Raw genomic sequence first — 13,581 nt, forward strand, 5'->3', positions numbered from 1 at the left:
CTAAGTGGGCCTGTGAGTGGGTGTGTGAGTCTCTGAGTGGATATGTAAGTAAGTCTGTTAGTCTCTGAGTGGATTTGAGAGTGAGTGTAAGAATGTGAGTGTGTGTGGATGGGTGGGTAAGTACATTAGTGACTGAGTGAGTAGATAAATGTATTTTTTGAAAGAAATGTTGGTAATATTCACAAATACGTTGTAACGTTACACAGGGGTGCCGAGCAAAGAGTCATGGCGAATTTGAGAATATTAGATGTGGAAAAAATATTTTTCAATGTTTTATGCACTAACTATAACGACCTTATGATGTCCCCCTTAATCGAGTGGGGGGAGAAAGAAGGGGCTGTGATCCAGTCAGCTTCCTTGCAGTAATACTAAATATCAATAGGGAATGGATCACTTGACCTGAGTAACCAGGGTTTGCAACATGTTAATTTAAAAACCCTCATTCACGTACATAAGTCGTTTTTAATTACCTCGATTCCAGACTTATTAAAAATACCATCCAGGACATACGAGGTTCTTAAATTTTACATATTTTAGCTCACTTCACTAGAGCACTTGACACTCACTTCTCCTTTATCACTACTGCAATAACCAGTGGTTCTCCTCTGGGTAGAGGTAAGCATATGAAAAAGAAGCCCAATGATGATGCTGTCATGTTTTTAATTGGGTGGAGAACCAAGATATACCACCAGACGACTTATGTACGTGAATGAGGGTTTTTAAATTAACATGTTGCAAACCCTGGTTACTCAGGTCAAGTGATCCATTCCCTATTGATTATTTAGTAGATCTTATGATGTCATCAATTATGTAATTTGAGATGTCATTTGAGATGTCATCAGTGATGTCACTGGCCATGTCATGAGTGATGTAATATGAACCCCGGTTCCTGGCGGTAGGGTAGGTCACAAAGCCTGACGTTTCTACACGCGGGACCCAATTGGTTCCATTTTATTATCCGCCAGGCCTGTTGCTAGAAATCCTAAGCGACAGACCAGGTCACGGACCTGTGAACGTGGTATATAGAGTACCCTTAACCACGCAGTGTAGATAGGTCTTTGTTTTCTTGATCCTGAAGAAGTGCCCAGATCCTCCTGACTATAGAGGCATGAAACATGTTGATCCTTAGAGTAGAGCTACACGACTAGACACCTTACCTCTAGTACATAGCCACTCTACACCATTTTAATCAGGCAGTTTACCTCATGAATAAAATTTGAGTAGGACTAACTGACCCTTTTTAATCCACTTCCACTCACATCTACACAACCTAGGCCCCCCACTCCTACGCACCAACCGGCAGGAACAGAAGATCTCCGCTAAAGAGCCCCGTTCAGGAGCCCGTCAGGGATTGCAGCGCCGACCTGACGAGGGGCAAGCTCATATGATGAACCATGACACCTAGTTCGCTGGGTGTGTTAGAGCTCTACTTCCACCAGGGGAACTCCCCCCCCCTCCCCTTGTCCTTCACTTTGGTGATAGTCGGGAGCAAGTGTAGGATTACCTTTTCCTCACTTTCCAGTATCTCCCCCCTTTACCTCTTCTTTGTCTCAGAGGAACATTGTACCCTGTTTGCATACAGTCTTTTGGGGCCCCGTACATTGGACCTCATAAAACTAGCCCCCCTGTCCCCCCAGTTTGGAACACATGTAATATGTAAGGTCATCAGCAGTGCATTGCTGGGGTGCGAGTTATAGTTAGCTCTGCTAACTATAACTGCTGTATTTCACTGGTTTTGTATGAGTGAAACCTGAGCCTAAATACAACGTCTCTGTAACCTTTGTTTTCTCAGTGAATTTTTAAAGTTTTATTTCATTTCATAACTATGACGTCCCTGTAACCTATGGTTTTTGTAAGTGAATCTTTAAGGTTTTATTCCATTTCCTAACTATAACTTCTTCAGTCCCTGGATGCACTTGGAAGGTAGCCATCTTTGTGATCTATCAAGTATATTTCCATTCATTTACCTTACATTCTTGATTGTATTGAGTAGTCTAACTCAATCACTGAGTTCTAGATCAATGAAAATTTAAAATGTCTTATTATAAAATCTGAAATAATTGGTGCAGAGACAATTCACTGTCTTTGCACCACACTGCTTTTTTCAGAGAATTTCAATGTTTTTTTACATTTTATTTCCTATCTGTAACCTGTTGAGATTAAGTTTTTGTGAAATTAGCATTGTACCAGAATGAACCCTTCCCTGTGTATTTATCTAAGAAGAGGCCACCATTGTGTGCAACACCTCTACCCAACTGGAGTACTTTCCACTGGCTAATTAGTAAGTGCTACCCTGTTGGGTAAATCTATAGTGCATCTCCTACACTACAGCTGTGTAAAGAATGCAGCGAAAATGTCTCCCGTGACCTTTGGGGCCGGAACTTTGCCAATGTGATTGTTGCTCGAGCATCTTCAACAGATAAATTCACAATGTGAATCTTCACAGAAAACACACTTGAATGATTTGTACTTTAGAGAAGTGAGTCCTTCTTTGTTTGGTGGAGATACAATCGTATTCCTATGCATCAAGACCCGTCTCCAAAATCGGCAGGAAATGCACTCAGCTGATCTTTTAGCAAGCTGTCCATCATCAACATGGGCACCTGCTTTGTTTATATCTGTAAGTGCTTCCTGTTGAGGTTTCATTTCTGTGAAATGAGCAACATGCCAGAATGAATCCTGTCCTGCATATTTATTCAAGAAGAAGTCACCTTTTTGTGCAACACTTGTACCCAACTGGAGTATTTTCTACTGCGTAATTACTAAGTGCTTCCTCATTTGCTAAATGTATAGTGCATCTTCTACACCACAACTTCATAAAGGATGCAGAGAAAAAAATCTCTAGTGACCTTGTGTGTCTGTAGATTGGCCGATGTGATTGTTTCACGAGCGTCTTCATCAGATAGCTTTACAAAGTGTAACGGCAGAGAAAACACACTTGGATGATTTGTTTGGTGGAGATGCTATCGTAATTGTAGGTATTATGACCCCATCTCAAAATCCTCTGGAAACATGCTTAGGGGGCCTTTTAGTAAACTGTCCATCATCCTGGGGAAAGGACAGGAATATGTTGCATACCACTAATGTATATGTGGCAGGAGCAAACAAGCGGACCTTTTAGGCAAGTTTACATACTGCTAGTTTTTATAAGTTAAGAACTCGATCTTTGACATCGGAGTGAGGGATCTGGACTTAGATTGGTGTCGGTCTTTCTTGACGAGAAAATCTTTCGAGGTCTGGGTGCCACCATTTCAATCGCAGGAGTTTGCTTTGAAACAGGGGGTGCCTCAGGGCTCTATTTTGAGCCCCCTTCTGTTTAATATCTACATGCAACCTCTTGCACGGCTGGCTAAGGGTAGAGGATTGTCATTGGTGTCGTACGCTGATGACACCCAATTGGTGATCGCTTTCTCCAAGAGAAATACTGTTAGTTTGGGAAGGTTTAAGGAGGATCTGGTAGAGGTGACAGGCTGGATGTCAACCAACTGCTTGCAGCTGAATGCCAGTAAGTCCGAGGTGCTGTTATTTGGGAAAGATCAGGACGTATGGTCCGAGCAGTGTTGGCCAGACAGCCTCAAACCGGCCCCTGTGCCTAAAGAGGCAGTTAAGAACCTGGGGGTCTGGATCGACAGTGGGCTTACCTTTGATACACAATCTAAAGCCATAGGGACATGATTTGGGCTGCTGCGTGGCTTGAAGCCTCTGCTCGGTTTTTTTCCCCCTAGGGTGTGTCAGACCATTATCCAAGCGACAATCCTGTCTAGGCTGGATTATGGTAATTCTCTGTACCTTGGGGCCAACAAGTCTTGTATTAGGCGCTTGCAGAGAATCCAGAACGCTGCTGCACGTATTCTGGTGGCACTGCTGAGATCCTGTTCAGTTTCCCATGTCCTGCCTAAGCTACACTGGTTGCCTGTTGAAAAGCGAATCCAGTTCAAGACTCTTTGCGTTTCGCACAGGATTCTGACTCAACAGGCTCCTTTGGGCCTGTCCAATCTGCTGCAGTTTTATGTGCCGCGGCGGTCCCTTAGATTGGCTGATCGAGCGTTAGTGAATGACCCTCGTGTTCTGAGAGCGAGAGTCGAAGGCCGCTCGTTCCGCAGTCTTGCGCCGCAACTCTGGAATCTGCGTCCGGTTCCGATCAGAGAGATCCAGAGTCATCTTGTTTTTCGAAAAGCCATCAAGACCTGGCTTTTCCCGATTCACGTCTAAACTGCTTTCCTGCCGGCTACTCTCATTGTCTTTGGTCGCGCTGGGACGCCCCGTTGCTGGGGCAGCTATGCGCCATACAAATCCGACAAATAAATAAATAAATGATTGTGTCCTGAGCACCATTAGAGCTCCTGAAAAGCTGCATAACGCTTTCTTCCACCTAGTATGACAAAACCGGTTACTTGTGTATTCTGCGCCTTTATAAAACATTGCTATTATCTTCTGCCTCAAGTCCTCAACAGTGGCCCTCTCCATCTGCTTCCACATGGCAGGATGCTGAATGAGACATCTTTAAACAGCATTGGGTGCGGTCTGTTAGACTTGTCCATAGAGGCCCGAGTAATTGAGGCTGTCGGATGAGCTGGTGCAGCTCTGGTGTATTCCAATGGCCTGTCGCATTCATCATCTAAGGTGTGATTCGCCTTGTTCTCTCTCGACTGCCTATCCCATGCACAAAGAAGTGGATTTGGAAATGGTACAGAGAACTTCTATAGCCCATCCTTAATGGCTGTGAAGTCATTACAGAAGTACAAGTAAGGACGCTTGCCTACTTCTGCCTTGCATAAAAGGATATTCTTTCAAAACTCAAGTCGGAATTGGAAAATTATAATCTAAGAATTAAAAGAAATGCCATTTAAATAAATGACTATATTTATACAGCTCTCAGAATCCGTATTTGGTTTGTGAAACCTGCAAAGATGTAATTATCCTGGTTGCTTTTCTAATAACCATTGCATGAAACATTTTATTATGTCATCTACAGAAAATATGACTCATTATAATTTTCATTAAATCGAAGTGGAATTCTAATTTTGAGTGGAAACATAAAACACATTTCATATTGTGCTAACATTATCATGAGATGTTCTCTTTTAGCAGGAGAATTATTCAATCATTCTAAATTAAGAGAGCAAAACATGTTATAAACTGTGTGCATGGGCCGTAATTAAAAATTGTATGTGTGGTGAACAATAATGGTAAGCATTTCATATTGGGAAAGACAGAGAGCATTTATCGAACACTTTTTTTCAGGTTACTATTTCTAGGGACTCCGCAACAGCAAACACAAACAAGCACTGACAAACACAATAGCTCTGACGTTTTATTTTGAAACACGCTGGGGTGTTGACAATGAGCAAGCATTTCCTGTAATCCGGTTTATGGATTATGGGTAGAAGGCTACTGCTGCAGGTCACAACTAAAGAAACCGAGTAAGTTAATACACCTAATACAGTCTGCAATTTGGAAAGCCAAACTCCCCTTTAAATGTTAGGATTCTGATATTTTATTGTAGACAGAGAAACCTTCCTAGAGGCTTTGAAATGAATGAGCGGAAGGTTCCCTTCTGAGAATTATATTGACTAGCCATATCAAAATACACGTGTAATAATCATTTTATAATGTTTTTTCTTGACATATTCAGGTTTGATCAATTAATAGCCAGCATCAATTATTTATGTGTTTTTATTATAATCAGAACTGTATTATTTTTATACATCAGCCACAACATTACATAAGATACACATTCATCAAAGAAGAAAAGAGTCCAGGAAATCTTGCAGTCCAAATTAGTTCTATTGTGCATTAGCCCAGCCCGTTGTAAGCTAGCTATTTCCCCTTTAACTTTTTATGCTTCCTAGGACACCCCCTGGAGATATGAATGTGTCTGAGTGGTGGCCATATGAAGCTATTTAAGTCGGATATGTTGAAGTCTCGATGAAATGACCGAGGGACCCAACCAGCCACCCAGAGGGCCTGTAACATTCAAAAGGGATCTGGGGTTGTCCACCAGCATTTTAGGTATCCTTTATATACCTCTCCTAGCAATGGGACCCATGAGAATGCTGGGTTCGAGTGGATCAATGTCAGGGATATCGCAAAGCGATCCAGTTTATTTATGACTGCAGCATGAGCAGGACCACCCTAGTAGGATCTGGGAGGTTGTGAGGATCCCCATACCCAGGATGTTGTTCCAGCCCATGAATGCTATTTCCAAGCGGAATGCGGGGCCGTGCCACCCTCCACTCATCCAGTCACTGATCGCCAGCATTTGCACTCCCTAGTAATATAAACGATTGTCAGCCACACCCATCCCTCCATTGGAAGGCGAGTGAACGCACTTGCCAAAGGCGTGATGGGCGGGCGGGCTGAGCCTCAGAAATGATCATATCTTGACAAGTGTGCTCTGGAACCAGGTGTGGGGTATAGATAGAGGGACGTTTTGCGGAATATACACTATTTGGGGCAATGCTATCATTTTAAACAGGGCTATCTAGCCAAGAATACTGGTTTGCACTGATGTAATTCATCATTGATTTTAAAATGAGGCTCCATGTTAGGTTAGGTTCCAATGCTATGTGGACTCCAGGACATGGAAGCTGAATCTGCGAATTAGCAGTCATGAATGCCAATCTGCTGTGTCCCCGCCAACCTTCAGCAATTTAAACAAATACATTTCAATGGCAGATGCCTCTTCATAGAGGTTCAGCTTCTGAAACAAAGGTGGGCTAATAAGGGCCCTTGATGGAGGGTCGGTAAAGAAAGAGGAGGACATTGTCCGCGTAAAGTGCAATGCAATCTCTGATTGTCATTCACCAGTTAAAGCCTCATATTTGCCCATCATGTCATATCGAATCCACACAGACAGCGGCTTCTTGTCTAAGGAAAAGAGGAGTGGGATAGTGGACAGACCTGCCGAGCACCTCATCCTATTGGGAAGAGAGCTGAACAAGTGCTATTATTGCAACATTGAGCCCATGGACTTGCGTAGAGAATCCAAACATATGAATGAAATTTAGGCCTGAGTCCTACTTTCAGCTATACTTCATCAAGGTAAGCCCAATCCACGGAGTCAAACACCTTCTCAAAGTCTATATGTAGCAGAGCACTGTGGTCCTCCAGGTTAGAAAGGTGTGCAAAGGCCACCTGGACTCTACGGGTGCAGTGTCTAGTGCTCCAGTGGGACATGAACCTGCACTGCTCTGGGTGGACAAATTGTGGTAACGTTTTCAGGAGTCTGTTAGCTAGGTCTTTAGAATAGATTGTAAATTCCATATTGATGAGAGAGATCGGCTGATAGGATGCACATCGGTCAGGAGCACAGTCAGGTTTTGGCGAAACCACTATATTTGGCAGGTGAAGTTCCAGGGGAGGCGGGATTTTCCAATCTCCTCCTGATACATTTCTATACAGCAGGAGATCAGGAGGGGTTGAATACAGTTCAGTTCAATGATCCTCGCAGGCCACCTCCAAGTAGTCCTGGAGAGACACTGTTAATAGATCCGATCCTGGTAACGTGTCAGAGCTGCATCTGCTGCAGGGCCTCACGAAAGGCTCGCCTGTGCCACGGATGCTGAAGTCCAAAATATGAGCTCCAGGGGTGGACCGGCCAGTGGGTCCAGGCTGGATTCCACCGGTGTGGTCAGGAAGAAGGGTCCCACTGTGATGCAGATGAGTCTGTTGGATCCCGGGGAATCTGCGCAGGTCCTTCAGCCACTTAGAAGCCCTACAAGTGCCATCTTGGTACTCGAAAAACTCCATGGTCACCTTCCAGGAATGCAGTGGAGTCAACAGGGTCTCCAGGCCCTGTCAGCACCGAGGATTTAATGAGGTTCACCTGGCAGGTCAGGAACTCTCACAAGATCAACTACAATCTGGTACAGTCAGGCCACACCTCTGCAAATCTTACTGTGTTTTAACCTTAATAAGTTACGGTCTAATATATATATTTTACCTCCATAGAAATGACCATATCCAGGTACCTGATGCCCCAAGGTGTGTATAATCCATTCTACCAGCCAAATTGGAAATAGATGTCAAACTAGATTTTGACCGATTAATGACGGAGAGAGCATCAAAATATGTAACTAGTTGTTTTTTCTGCATCTAAACTAATCAAGATTAGTCATGATTAATCAAGGGATGGTGGTCTATTATGTTTCAGGTAATTTGAATAATGTGATTTACTTGACTGGTGTCAATAGTGCCATGTGTGTTTTTGATAAATCCATATTGATCCCTTGAAACTAACTAGTTCATAATGCTGCTCATTCTTCAAGTTTGTTATATGTAGCTCGGCATCCACCTTTATCAGCAACAAAAGTTTGCAGTTTCCGCAGACCTTTTGATCGTTACCAGTGTCATGGAAGATGTCCAATTGAAAATCTTACCCAGGTCTAGGAAAACATCCATTTCCGATAAGTAACTTGCAAACTTCAATGGTCAGCAGGACAGCTTCGTCAGGGGCTTCTAGAATTTGGCAATTAGACCCTCAGGGCGTGAGGACCTCCATATTCTAAGACCAATACTAGCATGACAAACCTCTGTCTTTGTTGACCCCTGGTCCATGATGATGCTGACTTCAATTGATAACTTAGAGATTGGAAACACGATGTAAGGTTTGAGTATCAGTGGGTAATACCCTCGTGTCCTGATTTCACTCGTCATAAAATATCTGAACTATATTGTTCATTATTCATTTGTTTTGTGGACTATACATTGCTGATCTTGGAGAATGTGGCTAGTTTTACTAGAAACTAAGTGCATCACCCTAAATGCAAGGCATTTATTTTTTGATTTTCGACCCTCTATTAATGTTGTTTGATTTTTCATAGCAGGAAAGCTGCCTTCCATGAATCTAACCTATTATTCACATATATTTATTTAATTTGTAACATCCAAGGTTTAACTTCAAACTTTACCATAATTTCTCAAAATTAAAAAGCCATCAGACATTTTCTATGCTTTAATGAAAGCTGCATAATTTTTCTGGACATTCGGGGCCTCATTTATGTTTTTTTCTCCATAGGGCAGCGCAGCAGGCCTTGCTGCTGCGCTGCCCTAAGGCAAAAGAAAAGGGCAGCATCTCTTAGATACAGCGCGTTCTGGTTCTTTTCCACTGCGCCTGTGCACAATGGGCTGCCGTTCCCCAACGTAGTCAACCTTCCTGCACAAAAACAATTGCAAGAGGCTTTCTCCTCTTTCCATGTGTGCTGTAAAATATAGCACACATAGAAAGAGGGAAAATTAGGATAAAGATATTTCTCATCGTTGCACCTCCCTCATGCCTATCCTGGGGAGGTGTACGTTTCTGTAGTTGCCACAGACTCACGATTTCTCGTAAATCTTTGGCAATGTTAAAAAGCCATGGATGGTGCTGTGAACGCTCCCAGCAACACCCATGGAACGCCCCTTTCACACAGCTTTCAGCTCAAAAAGGACACATATTTATGAGGCCATGAAAAGCCACGTGACGTGGTTTTACGTGGCCTATTAAATCTGCCAGTGGCACATTGAGCCGCTGGAACGTCAAAAAGTGCCGTTCCAGTTCCAGTGGAACAAAAGTGCCGGTTAGGCCTCCCTCACTGTATTATAATACCACTTAGTGTGCCTTTTTGCTCTCCTATATAGGTGAATATTCACTGTAATCAACTCAAGAATTCATCTGTCCTTGTTTTAATCAATTTTACTAAACAAATATCTCCTACATCTTTGATTTCTTTTTTTATTGAGTTTTTCAAACAAACAAATACATAGTATCCATCATTTGCGATCATACTATGTATTTTCCTGATATCTTAGCGATACATTACAACCCTCAGACTAATCCTCAATACATTCATCTGTCATATGGACATCCGGCAACGCCAGCAGGCTGCAGCAAGGAGACAAGGAGGGCAATTTCCCAAAGAAGGCCCTCTGCCATGCCTTAACCATCTCCAGTCACACCCAGTAGTATCTGACTATACATGTGGCAAATAATATGCCATATGGAGGGATTGTCACATCCGTGCAGGCACACACGACCAGCTATAGCCGTCTGTGAAGATCCATCACTTAGGAGGAGTTCAACGAGTGTCAATAGTCCCTTAGATACAATCAATCTGTGTGTGATCTCAAATATGACAAAAGAGGATCCCATATAACTTTAGGATGGGCGGACATGGGTAGTAGTTCTGCTTCCATTTTCAGTTGTTCTTTACATTGTACAAAATCATTTAGCCATTCTTTGAATTTGGGAGCTCGACCTCTTCCCCATCTGCAGGCCACTCTATATTTTTGTTAGGAATAACTCGAGTGCTAGGAATTTCCTATATGTATGAGGCAGCTCCTTGATGTAACCTAAGAGTGCAACAGTAGGGTGCAATGGGATCAAAGTGCCTATCATCTGGGTAAGGGCCTCCGTTACTGCCATCCAATATGCATGGATAGGCAAAGATTGCCACGCTAGATGCAAAAAGCCGTCTTCCCCTTGTCCACACCGGTCACATCTGTCATCTGCCCTTAATTTATGTCTCTGTAATCTCCCTTGGTGTAATAGACCCTGTGTATGAAGTTAAAATCGATAATGCACAGCCGGCTGATAGCTATGATATTGCCTGTCTGCTGGCAAAATATGTCGTTGTTTCTAGGTGAGTGGGTTGTCAAGCTCCCGGTCCCAGTTTATTTTGGAATTATCACTCATGGCTGGGTTCTCAAGTTGTGCAGCATGGTATAGCCTGGGTATCGCATGTGCCGTGGAGGATGCCTGCAATGCTATGTGCTATGCATCTAATGTGGGGGTTCTGAGGGAAATTCTGGACTGCGAGCCTTAAGCTCTTGTCTAAGGCTGATGTACAGAAAAGTCTCCATGGGAGTAACATGTTCGCTCCAGAGCAGGGTGTGACTATGTTTGAATATGTCTTCATGATATAAATCCCCCCAGGTGGAGAGCCCCTGCTTATGAAGCACACTCCGATAGATCTTTTCCTGTGTGACTTGTAGAAGGTGGTGGTAATTCAAAGGCATCAATGTTGAGTATAATAATGGCTTCAGCATTTTCTTAGCTAATATACGCCATAGTCGATTGGTGCAGGCTGCTGTGAAGTAGACATACCCCATTTCAAGGACCTGGGTGCCAAGATCTGAGGTGGAGGAAACGGGCGCCATATATCCCTGTTCCACAGCTAAATGGGACATAAACGGAGGCGGTTGTGGCCAATGGAGAGCGTCATGGGCTTGTGTACATAAGAAGTATAGCTCCATTCCTGGGGCTTTGAACCCACCTTGTGAAAATGGCTGGGTAAGTGTGCTCCAGCTCACTCTGGGTTGCCTGCCTCCCCATGCAAGTCTAACCAGTTGAGTTTGGAGTGTAAGAAAGAAAGGCTGCCAGGGATGGTTATATTGATAAAAAGGTAAAGTAACTTGGGCAGTATTCCCATTTTTACTAGGGAAATTCGGCCAGCTAGTGATGAGGGCAGCGAGATCGATCTGGTAACTGAGTTGGTGATAGGCTCGATAGCAGAGCCATAATTGTCTCGTAGCGTCTCTTCTCTATCCCCTGTAATCACCGCCCCCAAATATTTTACTTCTGAGCCGCACCATGACAGGGGGTAATCCAGCCAGAAATGAGGTGTGTTGGGGGTGAGGAGGAACACCTGTGATTAAGCCTAGTTGATCTGTATACCAGATATTCTCCTGCACCGAATATGTTCACAAAGTACGGGGTTTAGATTGGCATGGGGATCCCGGATATAAAGAGTAATGTTGTTGGCATAGAGTGACGCTAGAATATTTCTGGAAAGATAGCGGAGAGTGCAGTCTCTATAATGCTGTCTGAGTTTGGCAGCTAGTGGCTCTATAGAGTGCCCAAAAAATAAGGGCGACAGGGGACAGCCCTGCCTGGTGCCTCTGGTGATAAAACAATTACTGGGAGTAATCCCCGTTGATCTGGACAGTGGCCGTCAGTTGGGAATAGAGCAGAGCAATCCAGGATAAGAACTGGGGGGGAGGGGAGCCCATCCTACGCAAAACCAAGAATATGTAATCCCACTCCAAAGAATCAAACGCTTTAGTCACATTAAAAAACAATCACAGCAGCTGCAAGGTCTGGGTTTAAATCCTGCAAAAGAGCAAACAAAGTGCCTAGATTATGAGAGGTAGCTCTACCAGGTGTAAAGCCCACCTGGTCTGGTAGTACCAACCCCTTCATCAATTAACTCAGCCTGTTTGCGAGGATCTTAGCCAGTATTTTTGCATCGCTGTTTATTAAAGAAAGCGCCCAATATGCATCACAACTTGTGGGGTCTTTCCCAGGCTTGAGAAATGTAATAATCATTGCCTCACATTGTGGTGGAAGGACCCCAGTTTGATCGGCTTCTACATAGACTTTCTTAAGGATTGGAACTAATGTGTTAGTGTAACATTTGTAGAAGTCGGCCAATAGCCCATCTGTGCCCGGACTCTGCTGCTTCGTGTGTGCATAATGGCTGCCTGAATCTCATCGTCCTCAATGTCAGCCACTAGAAATTCCATGTGTGTGTCATTGAGCCAGCTGAGAGTGATATCCTCAAGGTGGGATGAGGCGTCTTCTGAGGGTATCTTTTGCGAGGAGTATAGAGTAGAGTAATATTGCATGAATATGCGGAGAGTGCCCTCCGTATCGGTGTATACTGTGCCTGTTGTGTCTGCAATATTAAAAATTTAATTTGAGAATTTAGGGGTACGTGTCACTTCAGCTAGGGCCCTCCCATGCTGTTCCCCCTCGCCAAATGTTTTGGCCCGGTGGTAATGGGACAAAAAAAGTAGTTCACGCTCTGCCACTGCCTGATATTCCGTCGTCAGCTCACTGAGCTGCACCTGATCCCTATCACCTGGGTCTATGCCATACGGGTATCTTCTAGCCTAATAGCCTCCTAAAGCTTACAAAGCGTACTTCCGATATCTCTGAGGATACCGCCCCCTTTCGCTATACACATTCCCAAATGGTGACCTTAAAAGCCTCGACGGTCACATGTTTGAATGGGACTCTTTAAAAAAAAACATAAGCAGCATTTTAATAGTGCATTCATGTGCCTTTGAGCAACAGCATTAACCAATAGAATCAACTCGACGGTGAAGGAATAGCTTGAATAGGTCTTGCATTTTCTGTTATTATAGTATGGCTAAATACATTCATTTGTTATTTTTAATGTTCCCCTGACGAAGGGATTCCCGAAATGCATTGGGAATATGGCAATGGAAACTTCATGATTGAAATCAAAAGATATATAATGTTATGATCAAAATATAATACATGTAAAATATATGAGACACAAGAAATCTGTCAAGAAGAATTTGTTTCAGTTGTTAATATACTGAATGATTGTGTTGATACATTGGGCAACTAATGAGATTGAAAAAACTGCATGAAAAATTATTGAAAATTGTTTACTTCATTGCACCACATGGGCATGAGTAGTGCACCTTGACGTATATGACAGGATCTGTACACATCTATCAGTGGATTAATATTCCTGATGGGGCGGGTCAGGTGTCAAGGTAGCGCACAATAGATTATATAGTCGATTTTTTGTTTGTTTTGTTTATATTGAATACGAAGGTGTGCAGGAT

This window comes from Triturus cristatus, chromosome 5_2, assembly GCF_964204655.1.
Source record: "Triturus cristatus chromosome 5_2, aTriCri1.1, whole genome shotgun sequence".
Lineage (NCBI taxonomy): Eukaryota > Metazoa > Chordata > Amphibia > Caudata > Salamandridae > Triturus > Triturus cristatus.